Source organism: Barbus barbus, assembly GCF_936440315.1.
Source record: "Barbus barbus genome assembly, chromosome: 9".
NCBI classification, from domain to species: domain Eukaryota; kingdom Metazoa; phylum Chordata; class Actinopteri; order Cypriniformes; family Cyprinidae; genus Barbus; species Barbus barbus.
Genome location: NC_136737.1, coordinates 5941054 through 5954361, shown reverse-complemented (window position 1 = coordinate 5954361; position 13308 = coordinate 5941054). Strand labels below are relative to the sequence as shown.

Here is a 13308-nt window from a genome sequence, read left to right as displayed (position 1 = left end):
TTTGTTAATGCTATAATATAACTTTGTTGTGATGTTCTTTAGTTCATTTTCAGAGAGAGAAAAAGAAGAGGACTAGCAGCCTACAGACTCCTGCTCCAGATACAGAATATCCAGAGACCACCAGCACTGCCTCACCAAATACGGAGCCCTCCGGCCCTGCTGCACCACACGAGGAGCCCTCCGGCGCTGCTGCACCACATGTGGAAAACAAAAAGCTCAAAGGTAAAGAATGGTAGCAATCCTATCTAACGCACATGTGTGATGTTAATTGACATATTAAACAGGTCAAATAACATTTATTTTAAAATAAAATATCGTATTTTAAACCAAGGAAGATTGTGGAAGCTACATAGCTTGCATTTACTACAGTTCTGGCTCTGTTCTCTTCACTGCACTCTGAGTGAATGGTTGAAGTTGTTCTTTTAGATTTATCAAGAGGGGAAATGATCACTTTTGTTTCCTTTTAAACAGAAAAAATGTGCTGAAGGCATGGAAACACTGGAGAACAACAACTTCCCATACCAGACGATACTAAAAGAGAGAAATAGAGGAGTAAGTGTTTTGAATTCTTAACAAATAATTCAAATTTTATATATACTTAAATACTACTTTTATATACCTCTATACTATTGTATGCATAAATGTGAATGCGGATAATGTAATTTAAAGGGATAGTTTGCCTAAATATTCTGTCATCATTTACATAGCTTGCACTTGTCCCAGACCTGTATAAGTTTTTCCAGCACCGCTGCTGCACGACAGCTGGACCCCTTTAACACCTCTGCTGCACCACAGGTGGACTCCTCCAGCACCGCTGTTGCGCCACAGTCTGCGACTTCCCTATTCACGTTCCACAAGCCAAAATCATCAAATGCCATCAAAAGAAAACAAGGTAAAATGATAAACAAACTTTTAAACAATTAGTTTAAGGGATAGTTCACTCAAAAATGAAAACTACCCCATGATTTACTCACCGTCAAGACATCTTAGGTGTATACGACTTTCTACTGTCAGATGAATACAATCGGAGTTATCTTAAATAATGTCCTGGCTCTTCCAAGCTTTATACAGGTGCATCTCAATAAATTAGAATGTCGTGGAAAAGTTCATTTATTTCAGTAATTCAACTCAAATTGTGAAACTCGTGTATTAAATAAATTCAGTGCACACAGACTGAAGTAGTTTAAGTCTTTGGATCTTTTAATTGTGATGATTTAGGCTCACATTTAACAAAAACCCACCAATTAACTATCTCAACAAATTAGAATACTTCATAAGACCAATAATAAAAAAAACATTTTTAGTGAATTGTTGGCCTTCTGGAAAGTATGTTAATTTACTGTATATGTACTCAATACTAGGGGGGCTCCTTTTGCTTTAATTACTGCCTCAATTCGGCGTTGCATGGAGGTGATCAGTTTGTGGCACTGCTGAGGTGGTAAAGAAGCCCAGGTTTCTTTGACAGTGGCCTTCAGATCATCTGCATTTTTCGGTCTCTTGTTTCTCATTTTCCTCTTGACAATACCCCATAGATTCTCTATGGGGTTCAAGTCTGGTGAGTTTGCTGGCCAGTCAAGCACACCAACACCATGGTCATTTAACCAACTTTTGGTGCTTTTGGCAGTGTGGGCAGGTGCCAAATCCTGCTGGAAAATGAAATCAGCATCTTTAAAAAGCTGGTCAGCAGAAGGAAGCATGAAGTGCTCCAAAATTTCTTGGTAAACGGGTGCAGTGACGTTGGTTTTCAAAAAGCACAATGGACCAACACCAGCAGATGACATTGCACCCCAAATCATCACAGACTGTGGAAACTTAACACTGTACTTCATGCAACTTGGACTATGAGCTTCTTCACCCTTCCTCCAGAATCTAGGACCTTGGTTTCCAAATGAAATACAAAACTTGCTCTCATCTGAAAAGAGGACTTTGGACCACTGGGCAACAGTCCAGTTCTTCTTCTCCTTAGCCCAGGTAAGAGGCCTCTGACGTTGTCTGTGGTTCAGGAGTGGCTTAACAAGAGGAATATGACAACTGTAGCCAAATTCCTTCACACGTCTGTGTGTGGTGGCTCTTGATGCCTTGACACCAGCCTCAGTCCATTCCTTGTGAAGTTCACCCAAATTCTTGAATCTATTTTGCTTGACAATCCTCATAAGGCTGCGGTTCTCTCGGTTGGTTGTGCATATTTTTCTTCCACACTTTTTCCTTCCACTCAACTTTCTGTTAACATGCTTGGATACAGCACTCTGCGAGCAGCCAGCTTCTTTGGCAATGAATGTTTGTGGCTTACCCTCCTTGTGAAGGGTGTCAATGATTGTCTTCTGAACAACTGTCAGATCAGCAGTCTTCCCCATGATTGTGTAGCCTAGTGAACCAAACTGAGAGACCATTTTGAAGGCTCAGGAAACCTTTGCAGGTGTTTTGAGTTGATTAGCTGATTGGCATGTCACCATATTCTAATTTGTTGAGATAGTGAATTTGTGGGTTTTTGTTAAATGTGAGCCTAAATCATCACAATTAAAAGATCCAAAGACTTAAACTACTTCAGTCTGTGTGCATTGATTTAATTTGTGTATTTATTTAATACACGAGTTTCACAATTTGAGTTGAATTACTGAAATAAATGAACTTTTCCACGACATTCTAATTTATTGAGATGCACCTGTATAAAGCTTGGAAGAGCCAGGACATTATTTAAGATAACTCCGATTGTATTCATCTGACAGTAGAAAGTCGTATACACCTAAGATGCCTTGACGGTGAGTAAATCATGGGGTAGTTTTCATTTTTGAGTGAACTATCCCTTAAACTAATTGTTTAAAAGTTTGTTTATCATTTTACCTTGTTTTCTTTTGATGGCATTTGATGATTTTGGCTTGTGGAACGTGAATAGGGAAGTCGCAGACTGTGGCGCAACAGCGGTGCTGGAGGAGTCCACCTGTGGTGCAGCAGAGGTGTTAAAGGGGTCCAGCTGTCGTGCAGCAGCGGTGCTGGAAAAACTTATACAGGTCTGGGACAAGTGCAAGCTATGTAAATGATGACAGAATATTTAGGCAAACTATCCCTTTAAATTACATTATCCGCATTCACATTTATGCATACAATAGTATAGAGGTATATAAAAGTAGTATTTAAGTATATATAAAATTTGAATTATTTGTTAAGAATTCAAAACACTTACTCCTCTATTTCTCTCTTTTAGTATCGTCTGGTATGGGAAGTTGTTGTTCTCCAGTGTTTCCATGCCTTCAGCACATTTTTTCTGTTTAAAAGGAAACAAAAGTGATCATTTCCCCTCTTGATAAATCTAAAAGAACAACTTCAACCATTCACTCAGAGTGCAGTGAAGAGAACAGAGCCAGAACTGTAGTAAATGCAAGCTATGTAGCTTCCACAATCTTCCTTGGTTTAAAATACGATATTTTATTTTAAAATAAATGTTATTTGACCTGTTTAATATGTCAATTAACATCACACATGTGCGTTAGATAGGATTGCTACCATTCTTTACCTTTGAGCTTTTTGTTTTCCACATGTGGTGCAGCAGCGCCGGAGGGCTCCTCGTGTGGTGCAGCAGGGCCGGAGGGCTCCGTATTTGGTGAGGCAGTGCTGGTGGTCTCTGGATATTCTGTATCTGGAGCAGGAGTCTGTAGGCTGCTAGTCCTCTTCTTTTTCTCTCTCTGAAAATGAACTAAAGAACATCACAACAAAGTTATATTATAGCATTAACAAAAATGTATTAAAATGATCTGTACATTTATTTTAACAGTCTTAAGATCATTAAGAAATTATAAACGATTCCTTTGAAAAACTGATACATTGCCCAGACTAGTGCATAATTAAAAATAAACACAAACACAGCCTACAATAAATGACTGTATGAAAGTATTATAAAATTATTAAATGTAAAAAAAATGCAAGAAAACCAACTTTTTAAAACTGCTTCATAAACAGGCTTTAACCTCTGGAGGAGATCATCATCCAAAAGATGGTCATCACCTAAAATGGCGGAGTATGGGATGGAGGTCAAGGGCAGACAACTTATCAAGCTGAAATGAAAATAATAATAATAACAATAATAATAAATTAACTAACACAAAACGTAATACAAAATGCAACAAGAAATAAGGTTGACCAATGTTAATACATCAGTCTAAAGATAACGGGCACTGGACATCATCTATGAAAAATGAGAATAACTTTTTATGTCATTTAAATTATGAAAATCATTCTTTTACCTTTCACATTAAAGGTGACTGTTTACAATAAAATGGTTTTATGAATTTTTTTATGAATTTAAGAAAAAATGTATCTGCTTGTGTTTCATGAGTAAGGTCCACTGTCTCATCAGTGTTACTCTCATGTAACATCTAACATATTTAACTTTTTTTAAATTATATTAATATTATTAAGTAATAATAGCTGTCATTGTCACTTGTCATTTTAAACCTTAAGTTAAACACTTACCAAACAATGACTGCTGTTGCAGTTTTTTTGGATGGAAGCAACCCAATCAGATTTTGATAATTTAAATGTTTCCCTTCTTTTCTGTAATTTTGCCTTGTATGGTTGACCAGTCTTTTTTTGAAGGCCACATTTATAATGGCTTTACAACATGCACATGTCTTTTTTGTGCTCCCGGGTATTCCTGGAGTAAAAAAAAAAACTAAACAAATTGCAGTAGTATAATACAGTATGGTATTTTATAATATAGTACATTTGACTTATTCCAGTCAGCCACAGTAAAGCAACCAAATAAATATACAATTTCTATAGGATTTTTAAGGGTAGTAAGAGTTGTATACAGGCCTATTCTATTTATTAATGCGAGGTGATTTCTGCTTGTAAAATGGCTTTATGTCATTCCAATAAAATCAATAGCAGAAATACCAATAATCTGATTAAATGAATATGTTGTAGTATTTACTTGACCACTTTGTTTTTGATGACATGAAACTGGAAATGTTAAAGAGTGATAACCCAAAACTTATCTTTAATGATGTCACTAAAGACATTCTCATCGTCCAAATTCGCTCAATTCATTCATTGCCATGCTCTAGGATATAGATTTCTGAGCACTCGAGCGCGATTTTAATTATTTTAATTCCCGATTAACACCATAGAGTAATAATTCTCAAAATCTATTTTAATAAAATTATAATAATATATTAAATTCACTGTCTCGCTGTCGAAATTTTCTCCTGTAGTCCATATCAAATTACACTTTTTTGGCAGTACATATTATGACAGTTGTCTTATCTCTCTCCAGCATCGAAATAATCAGAAACAATTAAAAAATAAATAATAATTCAAATATTTTTTATCTGGATTAAAATTACTGGATTCAAAATATAAATGTAACAAATGTATTTTTATTTTTTGCAATGAATTACTATGAAATTAATTGCTCCTGTAACCTGAAATTAAGTATCAATTAAATGCAAGAACAAATTAAACACACCCTAAGAAGAAATACTAATGTTTTAATGTCACTTAAAAAGGTCAGAATAGTTACAACTATTACATGTTAAAAAATAACATGAAAAAAAGCACTTTAAAAACTTTAAAGTTCTTGAAAAGACTTTGTCTATAGCCATACTGGAAGCTGTTGAGAACAAAATTGCACTTAAATTAGTATCTAAAACTCATCTCTTCTTTTTTGTTACGGTATTTCTGACAATTCGGTGAAATCAAATAGGCCAGTGAACTGAAAAAAGGGGGCAAACAATTTATTATTTATATACTATATTCGATTTTGAATATTTTATCTACTTGTGTTCCTCTTGGAAACATACTGTACCAACACGAGCCTAACATAACAAGCCACCTGACTGAAACGTAATGACGTTACGTTCTGGAAAACATCCCCCCCCCCCATTAATATTCAATATATTAATACATATTCGTTGTACAGTTAACTCATACTCGGTAGTGAGACACAGAATCTGGGTATACGTACGAGAAAATACTAATTAAATACATATTCTTATCGAAGTGCGATCCATCCTGACGAGACGCGTGTCCTTGGCACCTCAAAACTTTGGAATTAATAAGTTAATAAAACGTTTTGTTTGCTGAGTAGACCGAGCACAGATACCTGAATCTGAAACAGGGAAGAATCTGAAACCCTGAAAAAGTGTTGGATATTTCATTTGTGATTTTATGATCCTATCCACCATTTCTGCCTGTCCCTGATGTTCACATGTCTCTGTTTCTGTTTTTTACATTGTGTGTTTTTTAAAAACAGAGATCATATACCATCCTGAGTAGGAATTCATTACAAGATTTAAAAATATATCTCTTAAATGTACAAGCTAGTGTCATACATATAAATTTTTCGATACATGTAGATTCAGAATATTTGAAACAGTTTCAATATTCATTTTTCACAGCATTGAAACAGATATCAGCTTTGCTTTCTTAAGTATGAAGGACAGAAACAGCTCTAAGTGGGCAGGGCAGCTCAAAGTAGGCGGGGCTAAAGCTCAAACACTAATTGGTTCATTTATTGTGGTGATAGAAAGAAATAATGGGAGCAAGTACTGATTACAATCTTAATACTGTGGCTTTTTATTTAATTTAAAATTGTATGTCTAAGAGCTGTGTTTTCATTAGTGTGAATGCAAAATACGTGTTGTGTTGTGTAAAGGAGTTTTATTTTCTTTGGATTAACAAATATAATGTACAGTACATACTTGTCAAATGGCCTCTGTAACAGGCTGTAATAAGCAAAAAGGGAATTGTAGTAGTTTTTAATCAGAAAAGACGCTCATACCTGTCAATAGTGTTGTGTGTTTGTGTTGGCTGGCATGTTTTGGGGGCGGGGTTTGTACAGAGAACTTGTGGTCGAAGGCATGGGGTGTGGTCTAATTCAGTCAGGCAGAAGTTAGCAAATAGTTAACGTTGTCTATGATTTTTGCTATATACATCTTTACTGCTGGTGCTCATAGGTGCTATAAGACGTACACATAAGTACTATAAGGTGCGCACATTTTCAAACGTGACTGAAACTATTTCAAACCACTGAACTGTTGTAGAAAATGTTTCATCCATTTGCTTTTTGTTGTTTGTGCTGTTGGCATCTTTTTGGTAAGTTATAGAAACATTTATCATTTTATTTTATAATTTTACAGTTGCATGGTAATTGTTTGGAGCTGTAACTTCAGTTCCACCATAAAGATCTCCACTGTTCTATTTACTAGCTTATAGCACTATACCAAAAGTTAACATGTAACATGTATGAAGAATTGTGAATTCAAGTATCTGTCTTTTGCACCCAGTCTTATATTTTCCACACTGCTGTTTCTGTCTTTCTAACTTTCCAAAGTTTGTAATCATTTCAAAACTATGGCTAATTTCAGTTAAAGCTTTATTGTGACTGAGAGACTGTTTCTGTTTGTTCCTCAGGTGTGTTTAGTGTTGATGTGAAGTCCGTGTCAGTGTCAGTGCTGGAGGGAGATTCAGTCACTCTACAGATTGATGTTACTGAAATACAGACAGGTGATAAGATTGAGTGGAAATTTGGAACTAACAGGTATCTAATAGCTAAAATGAATGAAGTGACCAGTAAGATATTTAATGGTACTGATGGGAGATTCAGAGACAGACTGAAGCTGGATCATCAGACTGGATCTCTGACCATCACAAACACCAGAACCACAGACTCTGGACTTTATGAAGCTGAGATCAGCCGCAGCAGCTCAGAGGATAAACACAGATTCAATGTTACTGTCCATGGTGAGTAAAGTATGACAGATCACTCTATTATATACACTACAGATTTGGCATGTTTATTAACATAATTTGATTAGAAGATTCAACTTTACTGTTATTGTATAAGTACAGATACTTTGAAAGATAAAAATGTGGTGTGGGGGGTGAGAGTGATTTGCTGTTACTCTGAGTAAATTCAGACACACGAGAGAGCAGGATCCAAGTGCAGCTTAATATTATAACAATAACCAAGATAACATCCATGAAAGAAAACACTAGACAAGGAACACACAAAACACAAGGTCCGTATGTACACAAGGATAACAAGGTTAACCAGAAATAGGTTGAAACAAGCAACAAACTAATCAACAAACTACACACAGACTACAAGAAAAAAACAAGAAAATAAAGCACTTAACCCTCTGGCCCTCTAGGAGTCACACTTGCCTCCTTTGTGGTCAAAAGTGTCCGAAGCCTTGAAATGTAACTTTTTTATTTTTTTTCAGGAAAATCAAATGTAATATATTTTTGTTCAATAATATTTTTTGATTATTATTTATGATTTAGAGGGAATTTTATGATACTATGCAACATTTATACAATTTTAATGAGCTACTATTTTCTCCATTAGAATTAATATATATATATATATATATATATATATATATATTTTTTTTTACTATCTGGAGGCATTAAAAAATAAAATCTTGTGTGATGTTGTATAACCTTCTTGTATTAGCACCCTATATAGATATATACAGAGGCTTTTGTATTCCCGTAGTTTTTTTAGACATAATTTCTTCATTTTCTTTAGTGACAGTAGCTCCACAGTGCAACAGAATGACAGCAACAGGACACAGATAATAAAAATTAAAAAAATATATATTTTTTAATTTTTAAATACAAATAATGTACAAATATACAAAAATGGACAATGTGCCAAATAGCACAAACACAATATACAAAATAGACAATTCAGTATGTACAGGTATGTTGAGTGCAAATTTGAAATGTAATATGTATCTAAAATAAAAATAAAAAGTATGATAGTGTTTCATGTTTATTGTTACGAGTTCAAGTGTTCATGAGATGGATTGCCTGAGGGAAGAAACTGTTCCTGTGTTCCTACTGTGTCTGGTCATTCTGGTGGTCAGAGCTAAAGTACAACCTCTGCTGGGCCTTTTTCAGAATAGAGTCAGTGTGAATGTTCCACTTCAGGTCCTGGGAGATGGTGGTGCCCAGGAATCTGAATGACTCCATTGCAGTCACAGTGCTGTTCATTATGGTGAGTGGGGGGAGAGCAGGGGGGTTTCTCCTGAAGCCCACTATCATCTCCACAGTTTTGAGCGTGTTAAGCTCCAGGTTGTTAAGACTGCACCAGACAGCCAGCTCCTTAACCTCCTGTTTGTAGGCAGACTCGTCACCGTCCTGGATGAGGCCGATCAGTGTGGTGTCGTCTGCGAACTTCAGGAGCTTGACAGAGGGGTCTTTAGATGTGCAGTCGTTGGTGTAGAGAGAGAAGAGCAGTGGGGAGAGAACGCAGCCCTGTGGAGCTCCAGTGCTGATGGTACGAGTGCTGGATGAGAATTTTCCCAGCCTCACTAGCTGCTGCCTGTCTGTCAGGAAGCTGTTGATCCACTGACAGACAGAGGTGGGGACGGAAAGCTGGGTTAGTTTGGGCAGGAGGAGGTCTGGAATGATAGTGTTAAAGGCCGAGCTGAAGTCCACAAACAGGATCCTCACATAAGTCCCTGGTCTGTGCAGGAGTTGCAGTATGTAATGCAGTCCCATGTTGACTGCATCATCCACAGACCTGTTTGCTCTGTAGGCAAACTGCAGGGGTTTTGTAACTGTAAGGGTCCTTCAGATAAGCCAAAACCAGTTTTTCAAATGACTTCATGACCACAGACATTAGAGCCACAGGTCTGTAGTCGTTAAATCCTGTAATCTTGGGTTTCTTTGGGATGGGGATTATGGAGTGTTTGAAGCTTGAGGGGACTTCACACAGCTCCAGTGATCTGTTGTAGATCTGTGTGAAGATGGGGGCCAGCTAGTCAGCACAGAATTTCAGACAGGCTGGTGTCACTATATCTAGACATTCTAAAAGACTACTTTTTGTCAAGGTTTAGATATTTTTGGTTAGATAAGTATCAGGTTTTACATTATGATTACAGTCAAACATTAAAATCTTGTTAGAAAGGGAACACATAGAAAGCATTTTTGTTACTCAGTATTTGATAATTAAAAAATCTAACAAAATAAAGAATGGATAGTGATAATTCAAAACATTTTATACAAACATTTTGTAATTAATTGATATTTTGTTCAGTGTAATTCAATATATGTTACTAAAACTTCAGAAGGGAACAGCAATTATGATGAAACACAATAAACTAGCAACTGCAAAAACAATCCGTATCAAACAGTAGATGTTAAAAATAGGAATAAAAATGTAATAATTATAAACCATTTTAACTATATATATATATGCAAACTGTAATTATTTTATGCATTGTTGCACATGCAACAGATATCAGGAACATCTGTTAGGCTGAAATAAGATCACAGTAAATTTAAGAAAAATATGAATACAAATAGAAATGACCATAAATAAATAGATTTGTAACTATTTACATACAAACAGTAATTATTTTACACATTGCTGCAAATGCAACAGACAGTGTTACAGTGTCTCTTGCACACTGGAAGTTTGCACTTTATGTAAAAACTGCTGGTTTTCACATCCTTTGGCCAGCACATTTGGCACCTTTTCTTTTCTGTTAGAGACTGGTCATAGAGCCGTGGAGGAATCAGCTGCAGAGGCACCTGCCGTGGAGGGGCCTCTCATGGACGGATCAGCCATGAAGGAACCAGCTCTACAGACATGAGCCATGGAGGTACAAGCTGTGGAGGGACCAGCCATTTAGGCACGAGCCTTGGAGGGACCAGCCGCAAAGGGACTAGCCATTGAGGCTCGAGCCATGGAGGGACCAGCCATATAGGCACAAGCTGTGGAGGGACCAGCCGCAGAGGGACCAGCCATTGAGGCACGAGCTGTGGAGGGACCAGCCGCAGAGGGACCACCCATTGAGGCATGAGTCGTGGAGGCACCAGCCGTTGAGGCCCAAACCGCAGAGGGACCAGCTCTGCAGTCACCAACCTTAAAATTTGCTCTGTTGCAGTCTTACCAGCTCGTTTCTGTGTGTGTGTGTGTGCGCGCGCACGCGTGTGCGAAAGAGAGAGCCTCTTTTGTATTTTTTTTCTTTTAATTTCTTGATTTTATTTCACATATTTTCAAAATTTGCTCTGTTGCAGTCTTACGAGTTCATTTCTGTGTATTTATGTATATGTGTGTTTATTTTGCACTCCTGATATTCTAGGAAGTCACCACTTGATTGCTGCACACTTTTTTTCTGTCCAGTGGCTGATTTGTAGTTTGTACCACCAAAAGATTCACTGAGTTTTCACATTTTTTTTGTATTTCCAATTCATTTCCTATGGTGGCCATTTTTGACCGCGAAGAAGTCAAGTGTGACTTTTTTTTTTTTTGACCCTTTAACATATCCGAATCATGTCCATGATTTTTTTGTGTGTTCATCAGCAGCAACTGTACAGAGACTAAATACAGATTCAGTGTTGCTGTCTATGGTGAGTACAGCTTACTCTGTTATACTACAGATTTGACATTTCTATTAGTAGTTCAACTTTACAGACATTGTACAAGTTCACTTGAATTATGTTCGCAGTTGACATACTGTACCACACACTGATGCACTTTGTTAACATGCTTTAATTAGTGAGGTGAAAAAAATATTTGGATTGGATGGATGAATTTTTTTTCTACTCAGAAAAAGGTACACGTTTGTGCCTTTTTGTAGTTCTCGTATTTGTAATGTTCAGGAGCCGGCAGAGGCTTGGATTTTTTTTTTTCAGCAGCAGCAGCGGTTTAATAAGAGTAACCAAATGAACAGACAACCTGAAACAAGTAAACAAAAACACAAAGACATGAAACACGAGCAGAATGGCAACCATTACATTTATCAACTGACAAAGTAGCAAGGGAAACACAAGGGGTAACAAGCTTAACATGGTATCGAGTTAACATGTCTAACCTGGGGAGAATAATCAAGGGGAAAAACTACAAACAAGGCACAGGAATCACTCCAACATAAAAGTCCAGACAAGACACATGGAACATGGAACATAACCCCCCAAGGGAGTAGATTCCAGATGGTCCAAGGACAAAACACAATGCAAAAGTCCAGGTGGAGCGAAGGCAGACCGAGGCCCGGAAAACAAGTTAAAGCAGGAAGTATCTGGCATGGCAGGGAGTTCAGAGGAGCACAGAGTATGTCCTCATTGGCTGTGACAGGACAGGCAGAAGATTTAGGAGCAAATGTCACTGCCTCAGGAGGAGTTGTAAACATTTATATGGCCCAAACAAATTTGCGGTCACCGTCACAGCAATACAGATGACAGTGGAACAGTTTCCAAGACCACCGGCTTTGGGACCACCAGTGTACAAAATTGACCCGCCTCACGCATGCGTGAGTTGAACTTGTCCAGACTTGTCTGGTGCACGTGCATAAAGTTTTGAGTTCGGCAGCGCATTCAGCATTGTAGAGTAATACGGAGTTTTCTTGGCTTTGTTTATTCCTTTAAAGTCCATTTTTCCCTTGTGTGGTATTGCTGTGCGTTAATAACTCCGTAAGTAACTGTATTTGTTATCATTGTAGATTTGCTTTAGAGTGCATCATAGCGTAATTCAGTTTAATTCACATCAGGAAATTTATAGCATCAGTATTACAGTAGCTGTACGTCAACGGTATTTGACGAATTATTCAGTTGTTTTGCAATCAGATATGCTTATTTGCTATAATAGAGCACTGTCACGTGCGTTTATGTATATATTTATTCAGTCTCCGATCGGCATTTCAGTAGTGATTAGAAAGGGCACACGGGAGCGCTATAACAGCGCACACATCAGTGTAATATGACACCACATGCTAGAAGCAACAACAGCGCCGACCTGTAAAGCTGCATTTAGTGCTCATATGAATATAAACTCTTGTTTAGTCATGTTTACTATTGCCTCAGACAATTATACAATTCTCTATGGAGTTCTTATAGAGTATATAGCTTATCTTTGTTTATTTGTCATTTATAATATCACATGTATACTTATCAGAGTTATTTTGTTCTCTGACAGAAACCACATTTTGTTCATATCCACACAAATCAATAAATATTGAGATTTGACATATTCAATCTGGAGTAGCTGCAGTTCTTTCTAATCGAAGAATTAGGCCAGCTGAGTTCCAACCACCCAACTGCGCACAGAATATCCTACAAATTGGTCCTTCGAGCCGGATAAGGAAATCAGCTGCGCTATGGCTACATCCAGAGATTATTATGAGGGAGAACAAGTTCCAGATCCTCGTCCAAGTCGTACCCGGCGGGTGCCCACCTACTTGGAGGATTATGTGATTGATTATCCACCTCTGAAGCATGGTCATCTTTCACCAGCAGATGGCACTCAAGGAATATTTAAAGTAAGCCAGGACCCTTATAAAGGCTATATTACTACTGCTCACA

At 37.3% G+C, this 13308-nt stretch overlaps 2 protein-coding genes across 2 annotated transcripts in view; both read left to right on the top strand.

Annotated features, from left to right (window-relative positions):
* Positions 1 to 13308, top strand: part of LOC306874607 (uncharacterized protein) — a gene marked incomplete at both ends in the record, with an annotated part of 341414 nt that overhangs the window by 151838 nt on the left and 176268 nt on the right. The gene's annotated exons all lie outside the window — the stretch shown is intronic.
* The window catches only part of LOC306874969 (uncharacterized protein), a 111878-nt gene continuing 106220 nt past the window's right edge, over positions 7651 to 13308 (top strand). Inside the window, exon 1 of the mRNA XM_079425312.1 lies at positions 7651 to 7737. The gene's annotated coding sequence lies outside the window, so the exon portion shown is untranslated. The remainder of the gene's footprint in view (positions 7738 to 13308) is intronic.